The following is a 12,081-nucleotide window of genomic DNA, read 5'->3' on the forward strand; positions in this document are numbered from 1 at the left end:
CGTAATTTGAAATTTGAAGGTCATTGCACTTCTAAATTAATTCTCACGGATCACTCACTTAAGATGCTTCGGTACGACAAAGATGAGACCTGTTATTATTCTAATATAAAGACAATACTGTGGTATGCTAATTTAAACCGTATTCTTATTAAGTTTGAGTTTATATTTATGTGAATTATAGTTGTAACTATAAGGATTAAATATTAAGCATCTCAGTTTTAATCGAATCAGCTGTCACATCTCTCGAGGGATTTAGGTGGTCTGATCGTAAATGTCAGCAAGTCATCTGAATACTGAACAATTCAGCAGTTGTTATTCGCTTCCTAATATTACATGGCTTTTAGCGACGAAATATACATTTCTTGTTTCAAGAGTAGATGATACGATGTATTGTTTTGATCTTTTGTGTTCGAACTTTTGATCAATAGGATACCCTTTCTGAGAATATCGCATCGTAGGGTTGATAGAGTCATAACACGAAAAAAGTATTAAAAAGAATAATGTGTGGCAAGTACATCTGTCCTCTAAACTAACATTAGTCTCCTAATAAAAACTATAAAATCTTACGCTATTTATATATAGTATTCTGTTATTGTACATATCTAATTAAAGAACATTGTATATAAAGTAAATAAACAGAAAGTACTTAATGTTTTTGAAATTCTCAATTTTGAAAATTAATATTTCGTCATAGCTTACTTCTGTACATGTGCCACATGATATTTAGTACGCAATTATCTGTAATCGACCACTAAGGCATATTTAGAAATAAATCGTCATAATAAACTTTTTATTGTTAATTATTTTTAATAAATATAATTATTTTAGAGAGTGTTCAGATTTCAAGTCTTTGATACTATTAATTTTATACATTTACATATTTACCACTTAATTCTGTAATTATATAAAGAACAACATTTTCTTTGCATTTTTCTATTAAAATCCAATATTTTTTTATTGTAAATATTGCACATTAAAAAATAATTAATTTAATACTTTCATTGCTTAATCTATCACCATAGTAATGTAAAAGTTATTCAGTATGTCAAAGCTACTCTTACAAATGGTTGAATAGAGGGACATTCATATGTTCCAGATTGGGTCGTCAAGAAGTAACTCCTATTCTGAAAGGAGCACTCATGTTCACAGACTGACTTCACAGCACTCGAAACACCAAAGTCATTAAAATAAAATAATACTGCCATATAATCTTTAGAAAAAATGTTTTATTTCATGCATATCAATAAAATCAACATTAAGTTATATCAAGCCATAGCAAGAAGACACTTATAACGTAAGCGAAATTAATTTCACTTTACACTGATTTCACAAAGCGATCGTTAAAGCCGTCGTAATAATAAACATTTTAAATAATAATTTCTGTCAAAACATAACGTTTATTTCAAGAGTAAATACAGAGTAATTTCAGAGAGTACCGTCTTAAATAAAAGTAATGATATACCCCATGAGACATTAAATACTATTTGTGTATGGATACATCAGCGCCGTATGTAAGAGATGATTTCGCGGGACCGTTCATCGAGATTTGTATAACAACAAATTGTAAATATTTACTGCATCGGTAACAATAATTCGTTTAACGCTCACGAGGTAAAATTTTATAGCTTTGATGGTATTTCCAACAAGTATTCAACCACCCACGAACATTACTATACGTTTATGACTCTGTGCCCTTTAATATATTGAAATTTAATGTAAACATTCAAAGTTATATTTACAGTAACTAACAGATCAACGCATGCCTCTCGCGAAAATTGCGGAAGTCCATCTAAAGTAAAATTAATCGTAAAATTTATTTTCGTCATCGTGTCCACTATTTTAATTTATGTTTGTGTATAATTTCGGAAATAAGTAAAAACTTTTTTTTAAGATTACTAATATTTCGTTCACGTTCACTAACTATAAATTATAAGCCATAAAATATATACGACTTTTTACTATAAAACAATAAACAAACAATAAACAATAAACAATTTTAATAGACATACACTAGTCAAAATATATCACCATACTTATAAAAAAGATATTATTATTAGTATCAATAAGAAAACCCATATGTAAAATAACATGAATTTGTTATATGCAATCATTAAAATCAATTAGACTTTTTTCGATTAAGTTTTTATTATTTAAATATTTAAGAAATAGCCTTCTTCTTCTATCATTTCTGAGGTTAAATAAATCATATGAATAAATATTTATTAAAGTAAAAGTAATAACTCCGTCGCCCATATCATGACTGACAAAAAGCAGTTTAACAATGAGTGAGTAATTTTGATGAGCCCTTAACTAACATTACAGTCGCAAAGATCGCGATATTTTTCGCGCTTAATTGGACTCCCAAATGAGCGGAGTGCCTTAATTTTAAACGAGGCGGTACATCAAAGTGCCGCCTTAATTTATTGTACGGCACCGCAGTCCATGGTCCGCCCAGATTAGACTTGACGTGTATGCGCTTATTATTTGCATTTCTTGCATGACATTATATCTAATGACAAAGTCTTGTTGATTAACTAGGGTTTTGTTTGAGAGTATATAATAATTTCTGCAAGAGGAAAAATGTCCTTTCTTTTATATATTCTTAAATAAACTGTTTAATATATAAATTACATATATATTTCACCAATTGTGATAGTTAAAATTACGTCATCATTAGCTCACTAACAGACCTTCATCGCTTCTAGCTGTCTTAGCGTTATAAATGATCTAAGTACTACATATTTATTGCAACTTGTTTATTCAAAAATTATAAATAAGGTGGTCATATTAATTCGGAAACATTTCGATTTCCAATAACGAAATTATGTTTGTCTCGTGTGTTTATATATGTATGTTAGTAGTATAAATGCCGGAAAAAATACTTTGTAAGTACTAACGGTGTGGCTTGCCACAGCCTATAACGATGCAGACATTTATAGAACGAGGAAAGTCGTTGTAAAAATTAAACCTGACTAATGCAGTCAATCAACGTAGTGTACATCTGGTTTCAACATTCGGCCCCTTGCGCCACGCTAATATCTCATTCACGCATGCGTCATTCTCGTTACTTCTATATCAGTTTTCGATCACGCTTGATCTCCCTGACCCTAGATTTCGGCTACCGTAAGCACGATTTTTAAAACCTTACTTAATTAAATTTATGTCTTCTGCTACTCGAATTAGGTTTGAATTTGAAAAACGATTATAATATCGGCTACTTTTAAAGCTTCTCATATTAACAATCAGAGATCAGTTGGTTAAGTAGCCATGTCCAGTTGTAAAAATTATTATTCTTTTGTACTCACAATAAATAGCGATCGTGAATCAAATGAAGTCTTTGATTATTCTTTCTTCCTTTAAAATTATTCGATTACGATCTATGGATCCAATAACTGTATATTAAATCGAAAACAAGTTACAATATTTCTCACATAAATTTTATTGCATATAGATGCGGCCGTCTATTTCTATAACGTTTCCTGTACAGATGGACATTTTGCAATAAAATGGTAGCAGGTTAAACCATTAAGTTAATGAATGGTGAATATGGGGCAACATCCTCCGCACGTAGGAAGTGAGACCAGTTTCTGAGTAATAGCGGAGATGAGTCGGCCGATGCGTGCGCGCATTAAATTGTGCAGAATAATGGTGTAAAGTGCAAGGACGACTTTAATGCACTCCCGCCGTTAACTGCCGGCGCAGAGGTCGACTCGCTTTACATTTAAACTGGCTCTAAATACTATTTTTTATATCTCACGTAAAATGCAAGTATAGATAACAAAAGGGCAGTATGTATTTCGCAGATAAACATAAATGTTTAAATAATTCTGTGTTGACCTTGCAAGGACGATTACGTAAAAAATAACAACATTACACAAGCAATAACTTTACATTTACTAGCGTATTTTTTTAAACATACGCAATTCTATAGAAACAAAGACATCAATTTAAAACTATGTCATTGCTAGTTGAGATATGCCATCGTGGATTCCACATGGATACTTTATCATATATAAATCACTAATAGCAACAAATTATTCATGCGCATAATAAAGAGGCGAGGATCGTGAGTGGAACCCATGCATTTCTTAAACAGTTATCGTATTGATAATATTTTAAATTTTCTTGCTAAATATTGCAATCGATTTTCCTATTTAAAGTTAGAACACGTAAGTATATTTGTTTAAAACTTTATTTAAAAATACTAATCCGCCGTTAGTTAAATGAAGAAAAAGTAATACGCGGATCCAAAACTGTAACCCCATTTGAGCTTAAAATACGCCCTCCGCAAAGTGATATTTTCAAATGAACTTGTATAAAACCTTGATCAAGTAAAGGAAAATGAAAAGTACTCGGATAAATTAACCACACAGCCCAATAAAGTTATCCAGTAAATTAACTTGTAAAATGTATCATAACAAGTGCTACAACACTTTAAAAATTATATTAACTACAACGCTCTTACTGAGAAAATGTCTGAATGGAATTAGAGGGACCGAGAAAACTTAAAAAGTGTTACCCACTTTTTTTGTTTTCATTTTTTGTTTATAGTCAAAACCTTTGGATAAACACGAGATACCCTGTCCTCTGGGGGAGAACAAGATTATGTAGGATTCTTATCTATCAAAACCCCCTCTATCGTCGTCCTCCGCACCCAAGGAGGAGCAGCTGGATCTCCTACGGCACTCGCAGCTGCATCTCAGTACTGAACTATGGCACATTCCAGAGGAAAGCTAATTCTCAGGCAACACAAGACCACTTCGCGTTGCTGCCTTCTTCAGGTCCGTTTCGATTGAATGATGAAGACCCTCGAATGGGGGGACCCTCATTGCCCGCGAACCCGATGTCCCTTTCAGTTGATTTTGAACAACTGGTAGAAGGTACCTTAGCCCTATTCTAAGGAACTCGATAAAAAGTTTAAAAAATGTTGCTCTGTGATATAGCGACGACCTGGAACATTTAAAAAAATTATACTTTTAAGATATCAGATGACGTCACGGGTCACGGTCAGTTATCGCCCATAAACTCAGAGACAGAGCATATAAAGATCTTCGTAGTATTACTTTGACCAAGCAACGTTATGTGATGACCATTAAATTTGTCGCACTGGCGACGAGAACAAAAATTATACCGGACCGAACTACTTTTTTATATCGCCGCTTAATGCTACTGTGTAATAATCACGTTTTTACGTGGCAGCTGCTACATGCCAAATGTCAACTTGGTACTGTTTTTTCTGTGTCACTAAAAAGACGAATTTATTTCTTCAAAATTACGTAAGAACGATATGCTAAAATATTAAATACTCCTTAATTCAAGTTTTGTTGTAACACTTCACGTTAGCTTCGCATTTATAGCTGCAATGTTTAACAAAGATTTTTAAATAAATCCAGAGCACTACAGGCTTGAAATAAATTGTGCATTTAAAATGAAAAATGTTGGTGACACTTATAACGACGTTCATGTGACGCCTTTTTACACTTCCTTATATCCAGCGCATACGGAAAAGCGTTTTAATTGATCTGACTAATACAGTTTCCAAGAAATGTACGGTACGTGAATTATTGAGACGAATGGGTATTTTTTGTTATATAGAATAATGCATATAAAAATATCAGTATACATGTAATTATTTCATAAATAGACTTAAAATCATGGTATGCCTAAATCATGAAAGTATTACATAAAAACAACTCAATCAAATAAATTTGTTATGAATTAAAGCTATACCGAAATAACCTTACATACAGCATCCTTCCTTCAGAAATAATGCATGAATTAATTTGAGAGGAAAATTTACTCCTGCTTTTTTCACGTAGCATAATGGTAACTAAGAAACGACGGTGATAGGATATCAAGTGTAGAGTATCCTTCGTATCCTCTATTGCCAGAAGACTGAAAAACCGCTTCTAAGAAGATCTTACGCTTAAGAAAGTTGATCTGCAAATTTTGTTTAAAAACATAAATTTCCAAAATCTCTCTTATCATCAATGGATAATCACCAACAGAATAAGCAGAAATCGATGCTCCATAGAATTTTCACAAGTTTACTCCAAACTGACGACTCCAGTAATAACACGAAAATAGCAAGTTTATATTAAAAGTTAAACAATCTTGTTAATACTAAATTAATCGTTGATTTAAAAAAGCACTAATAAGAAAATTATTTATACAGAATTTCTAGCCTAAAAAGGTGCCTAATTATGCTGTAATTAAAAATTTCTAAAAGAACCCATTCAACATTTTAATTAATACTCATTACGCTCCTCGCGCGAAATATCAATCAAACGCGGTTGTATTAAATAAAAAGTCGAGAAATACCAAGCACCCTAACCAGTTTAATAAGTAGGCAAACGGTCGCGTGTTTGGCATGGTTACGCAAATTAATGTATTCATTAGTACATTTTTGTAAAAAGATAATTTTTATTAAAATATTGGTTACGCCGATGTTATCATATCAATTTGTAAACTAATTAAAGAATATTTTGATTAGCGAACTAAAAATAACTATTATACAATTTTAATTTCGCTAAGCTCCCTTCTTTACAGCCTGTCTACGAAGGCCGTAAAAAAATTAGCGAAATAATAGCCAGTAAAACTATTAACGCAATATTATATCGTCAGAACAAAAAAAAAACAATGGAAATATTATTCCTTTTAAACACAATACTTTGTATTTTTTTGTATCAGGCTGTTGGATCCTAGTGCGATAAAATATCAATATATATAAGCACAGCCAATTTTTGTAAAGTTTACAGAGTTTATTCTTTTGCCTGATGTACCAAATTAACATCCTGTAATATTCGACGAGTATATACTTAGTATTATAATATTGTATTACAACCCTAAATATGTCATTTATCAATAGGTGAATTTTCAAATATATTTAATAGCGATGATCGCAATTCCTAGTATTGTCAAAGATATCAAAACTAACATTTCAAAACTACATTTTTAAAACCGAGTCACATTACACAATTTGCACGCTTCTTATTATTTCACTTTTACTACTTTAAAAAAAATAACCGTTAGTGGAGAGATTTTTATGGCGATGACTCTTTTGCTTAGATGAGATGACAGTAACTGCGTAGAAAATATTGCAGCGCATCTTATTACTATACAGGGATTGTTCATAAGTAGTCATATTAATAGTTGGTAATATTAAAAGGAGTATATCTCATGTGCTATCATTAATCAATGAATAAATAATAAATAATGATACTATAGCAAAAAATCACATCAAAATAATTGGACACATTAAAATTATTTGTTATTAAAATATTGGTCAATGGTTGCTGTATATATAACATACAGTTCATGTAGTATATGTAACATATTTAACGAAAAATAAGATCGAAAATAAATCTGTGTCCTGAGGTAACATGCCTACGTAAATCTTGTACGTTACATAACAAGCGAAAATCACTTTCGAGTGTCATAAAAAATCATATAGCTCTCAAATTGAGAGTAAGACCCTTCTCTTTGACTCATTCGTCGTAAATGTGGCGCCCGTTTTGCCATAATCTCGCATAATGTAAAGTTTTGACAGTTTTAAAACAGTTTATCAATTTTATTAAAAAAAAAAAACTATTTTATGTCGTCGTTATCCTGCGTTACGTCAAAACAAACTTCTGTGTGTTAGTTAATTTTATTACACTCATTAATTACAACAGATGTCTCAATAGATATAAACATGAAAATTATGTAAAATGGTTCATTATATGGCGTTGCTACAAAATTAATTATAAACCGATATACTTTTTTAAAAAATTGCTTAATACTTATTATTTTTAAATGTCAAGAATTTACTTTCTCTTTTCGATCTTAATGTTCAAAATTATATTTTTTGCTGCTTACCACAAGTATCGCTTGATATCAACTAATATACAGAACGATTGGAAATAGGTGTAATAGCTTTAAAGGGGTGAAAACAGCTCATTTTCTCTCAATTAATATGTGCTACACCCCATCCAAAAATCAATAGTTTTGTTACGATAATATAGTAAAAAATTGATTTCTAAATTCTAATTGTAACATATTAAAATTAATATAGTACTCTATCTGTATGTGCAGACTTTGTACTGCCAGAATTTATTGGCCAGTCGCATTCCAATCGCAAAAAAAGTAAATAAAACATATTGCAGAGTGATTACTTAATACAGCTTGTTTGAAAATAGGTGTTAAAGCTTTAAACTGGTAACACATCAACATCACCTACTTCTAATCACTCTGTATTTTTAAAACATTGTCTTTCTGACCTCGGCCAGTTTTCCAAAATCTTACATTTCTATTCTACGTTAAAGTTAGTATAATTTAAAATACATCGAGATGAAGTGCGTAAATTTTCCGCGTTTGATACTATTAGCTCCACCTGATTTCGTCACAATGATTCTGCGATATAATACGAACATTATAATATGGGTGCAATTGTAAGCAAAATAAACAGCGTCGGAATTGGTATTTGAGCCGACCGAGACGGCAGCGTCTTAATTATTGTTATTTCGGCTCGACCACTGTGCGGAGTGTCGTAATTGCGCCCAGTATCGTCTATAATCTGGGTACAACCATAATATTTTGTTTAAACGAGCCACTCGTTTCTTCATCGTCCTTACTAATGATTTATTTTATAGATGACTTAATCTTTCCGTCTTAAGGCATCATCTGATATTCCTGCATGAGGTTCATAGTACACTTGAAGATTTTAGTACTAATACGATGAAATATAAACATCGCTTACTTTGCATCGCGTATGAGTGTTTAATGGAATCTGGCTATATTTAGACGACCGTAATTATGGCAGCTAGTTATCAGTGAAAGTTTTATCGAGACCGGTTAATAAGACGCGCATGCAGAACCAGATTAAACATTAAATAGGTTCCTTCCTTCTTTTTAAGTAAATAAATTGATTCAACTTTATTGCAATAATTATTTAATTTTTCACATTGCTTGTCTTTAATAATACTTCTTTTTAAAAAATGCTGAACTAATAACTACCAAAAAATGATCCATTATTTTGATATGGAAAATATAGGACTCGCCAATGAGCTGTAATACCAGGGCGTGTTTTTAATTAATAAGAAACTTTGCGCAACTCTTAAAGTCATTACATTCGAGCATACTATACATCAACTAGTTTTATCTTGCACCTGAAGCTAAGATATAATTCATATACATTGACTTTAGTGTATGAGTTCAATACAGCTAAGTTATGAATGAATATTAACATAGATATTAAATAAGAAAATAATTTGTGTCTTTCTAACAATTAAAGCACAAATTAATTGTTATAATGTTAAGTTCGTCTGAAAATGCTGGATGCTAACCCCTTCCAAACTGTTTTAATGTAAATGACTGGAAGAGTCCTTTGGACTGCACAACCTACGGCTGAAATTATGACGATGAGAACAGCGAACAAATCCATCCATATTTTGTAGGATTCCTGCTGTATATGATAACAAACATAGCGATTTTTTTAATTCGGTGCGACATATTCATAACAATGATATATATTATAAAAGAGTATATTGTGCGAATTGTCTTCAAATTGCTTGCTCCATACTAGAACCTTAACCTACATCATTGTTACACAACAATGTCGCATCAATCTTCAGTGACAATTAATAATCAAGGAGGCTCCCATAGTTTCGTATTGGAATCATCGCCTATTGTGTACGATATGTAGCGCTTGATACACACAGACTTTTTCTTTTAACAGCAGTATTGTTCTCAGATTAATTATTCATAAGAATTTTATTTAAATATAATTACTTACATACGTTGTTTACATAATGACAATTTTCTATCAATTAGAGAAAACAACTAATGTTTCATGACAGAGTTTTATATAATTTATTGATATAACATTACACATTTGATTATTTATGGTGATCACATACGTTGTGAGAAGGTCCAGAGGTCAATTTGTTGAAAACTAAAATTTAAATGAGCTCCCTTATAATTGCATCCCTCTATAAAGCTACGATGGTTACAAGCGAGCTGTGATCTGAGAAGACCCCACAACAAACTCTGACGGCTATTTCTTTGTGATCACTTTCCCAATTATCCACTACTGTATAGTAAGAGCAATTCATTTCCTAGCTTTATTATCGCTTAAAAACTTCTTAACATGGTTGTACGATTTTATAACAAGTTTTTCTTTGATAAACCGTTTTAATTTATTAAATACATTATAATCCAGAGACATTATACGGAGTATAATAATAAAAATACACAGTTGCCAACTAAAGAGTTATTAATTATAATTTTATAGTCTTTTTTCCATGTTTAAAACGTAAAAATGATTTTCCTTTTCTTGTTCTAATTGGTCTTAATTTACATATATAGTTCAGCAACTAAATCATCTGTATGTCGTAACTACTATTATACATCGTAATAGACATTTTTTCAATAACCTGACATCTAATGGAGCCAGCAAATTGTTTATAGCTTTGTTTCGGAATATGAAACAGATGCTCATTCAAGCACATGCCATGAAAATATCAATCTTGTTAAGCAACAGCCTTATCATCATTTATTATGAAACACAGACATCATACAACTCCAAACTAATTTGTTCGAAGCATGTATCAAGTTTTTAAATTACATTTTATAACTTAATTTTAACGGAGTCTGTACAAATGTGACATTATTATAATTAATGTAGTGTATAAATGTACTGTTTAACTGATATTAACATTGGAAAACTAAACAAAATTCTTATGTTTATAGGCTTTATAATTACCTGGAATGTACTAATCCTTTACTTTACAAATAAAGATTGCTTTATAAAATTTTAAAATATCAAAAGTTTAAAATATTTTGTTTAATAGTACTTTATTTAGTATTGTGAAAATTTCTATCAATATTATAAATATTTATCTATTTATACAAGACGATTGCGTTGTTATATTTCTGATATTAAATAAAAATTAAAATAACTTACAGCAGACATTCAGTCTGTAAATGTATAAAAAAGTTGAAGAACTTATGAATCTCAATAACACTTGTCAGTTTTTTTTTTCTTTATTTTTTATATAAATATTTAAAATATTTGAAAAAAAAATATGTTTGTAATAAATGTTTTTGAGAATTAAGGTTATTTTGCCATTGTGAGAAAGAGTGTTAGGTGGAAATGTTAAAATTCTTTTAAATATGATTTTTTTTGGTATTTGATTGTGGACCTTTAAGTTGTACCATATTAAGAATACATAAAAAATTACAAATAATTACTTAACGGTGTAATAAGACCTCAATATGATATTAAATCAGCGACAATAGACGGAAACATTTGGCAACGGTTCAAAGATCACGCAATTAATTTCAATGGCCGATTTCTAGAATCCGATCTGCAGGTCTGTCACGATGCAACTAATTTATGATGATTTCGTAATATTATTATAGAATAATTGTCTCCCGAGCGCAATGTCGAAACAAGCAAAACATAAAAACATTTGGGGACGTCTGGAGCAACTTATTACGCAACTTCAGATGGCGATGGAGTTAACATCTCGTAACGTCAACTTATTATTTGTTAACAACTGTTATTACGAGTTTCGTCAATCACTGTCGTTATAATTCCAATCATATGGAAATTTGGAGTATGCGGTTGACTTTTGCGGATCTTAGTGCCCCTCATTTAATATTTTGACTTGTTTAATTGGATTAATCTTTTGTTTCAGAGTACAAAAACCGCCGCCAAACTGTCTACCGCAAATGAAATTATACCCTATAATCACGTCCAAGCGCTAATAGGTGAGTGATGTTTCTAAATTTTTCTTACACTCTATCTTTTGCTAAATCTACTTAATCCATCTAAAGTCCCGAGAATTATAACTATATCTCTCCAGGGTCAGAGTAAATAGGTACCGACTGAGTCTGCATGATTCATCTTCGACCACGTGGTCGCTATCTATCAGAGGAGTTATTGATCAAACGCGGACAATTAAGCGTCAAAAAAGCCCCTAGACTTAACTACCTGTAACTTAACCGGTAACTTCCTGAATTTCATCTATTCCCTTAGAATCTTCTCTTAAAGCTCAGGAGCATTAAGAGAAGATTATTTTAAATGTCATAGAATGTCAA

General features: G+C 31.1%; 1 protein-coding gene across 1 annotated transcript in view; it reads left to right on the forward strand.

Annotated features, from left to right (window-relative positions):
* LOC137918684 (transcription factor hamlet-like) overlaps positions 1 to 12,081 on the forward strand; it is a 78,615-nt gene that overhangs the window by 18,286 nt on the left and 48,248 nt on the right. The window contains exon 2 of the mRNA XM_068761560.1: positions 11,679 to 11,751. The gene's annotated coding sequence lies outside the window, so the exon portion shown is untranslated. The remainder of the gene's footprint in view (positions 1 to 11,678; positions 11,752 to 12,081) is intronic.

Source organism: Battus philenor, unplaced genomic scaffold (assembly GCF_028537555.1).
Source record: "Battus philenor isolate CCGP_79_NKW_IND1 unplaced genomic scaffold, ilBatPhil1.0.hap1 SCAF_15, whole genome shotgun sequence".
Classification (NCBI taxonomy): Eukaryota; Metazoa; Arthropoda; class Insecta; order Lepidoptera; family Papilionidae; genus Battus; species Battus philenor.